A 1,335-nucleotide genomic window follows, 5' to 3' on the forward strand; every position below is an offset into this window, starting at 1 on the left:
TCCCCGAGCTGACAAGGTAAAAATCTGTTGTTCTGCCCCTGAACAAGGCAGTTAACCGACTGAAGTAATTGAAAATAAGAATTTGTTCTTAACTGACTTGCCTGGTTAAAAAGACAAAGGGGGACAGGATTCTAGATTATGATCCTTCATCTCTATGATAGATTCACTTTCTATGGCACCTCTTCTGTTCAAGGCAAATGATCACATAGTGGGTGGGAAAAGATTAGTTTCAACCAACTCGACTAAACTTCTAAACATGACAATCAGAAAGTATTCACACAATATTTGCTGATTATTCTTTTCAAATTTCTTGAAGCTCTGTCAATTTGGTTTTTGATCATTGCTAGACAGCCATTTTCAAGTTTTGCATAGATTTTCAAGCATTTTTTAGTCAAAACTGTAAATCGGCCATTCAGGAAAATTCACTGTCTTTCTGGTAAGCAACTCCAGTGTAGATTTCGCCTTGTGTTTTAGGTTATTGTCCTGCTGAAAGGTGAATTCATCTTCTAGTGTCTGGTGGAAAGCACACTGAACCAGGTTTTCCTCTAGGATTTTGCCTGTGCTTTGTTCCATTCCGTTAATTTTTTTATCCTGAAAAACTCACCAGTCCTTAACAACTACAAGCATACACATAACATGATGCAGCCACTACTATGTTTGAAAATCTGGAGAGTGGTACACAGTAATGTGTTGTATTGGATTTGTCCCAAACATAACACTTTGTATTCAGGACAAAAAGTAAATTGCTTTGCCACATTTTTGGCAATATTACTTTGGTGCCTTGTTGCAAACAGGATGCATGTTTTGGAATAATTTATTCTGTAGAGGTTTCCTTCTTTTCACTCTGTCAATTAGGTTATTATTGTGGAGTAACTCCAATATTGTTGATCAATCCTCAGTTTTCCCATATCACAGCCATTACACTCTATAACTGCTTTAAAATCACCATTGGCCTGAGAAGTTTTCTTCCTCTCCGACAACTGAGTTAGGAAGCACACTTGTATCTTTGTAGTGACTGGGTGTATTGATACACCATCCAAAGTGTAATGAATAACTGCACCATGGGTCTAATGGCGCCAGAGGGGATGGCTGCTGCTTTATTGGCTTTTAACCTGTCACACCCTGACCATAGTTTGCTTTGTATGTTTCTATGTTTTGGTTGGTCAGGGTGTGATCTGGTTGGGCATTCTATGTTAATTGTCTAGTTTGTCTAGTTCTATGTTTGGCCTGATATGGTTCTTAATCAGAGGCAGGTGTTCGTCATTGTCTCTGATTGGGAACCATATTTAGGTAGCCTGGGTTTCACTGTGTGTTTGTGGGTGATTGTTCCTGTCT

This window comes from Oncorhynchus tshawytscha, linkage group LG08, assembly GCF_018296145.1.
Source record: "Oncorhynchus tshawytscha isolate Ot180627B linkage group LG08, Otsh_v2.0, whole genome shotgun sequence".
Lineage (NCBI taxonomy): Eukaryota > Metazoa > Chordata > Actinopteri > Salmoniformes > Salmonidae > Oncorhynchus > Oncorhynchus tshawytscha.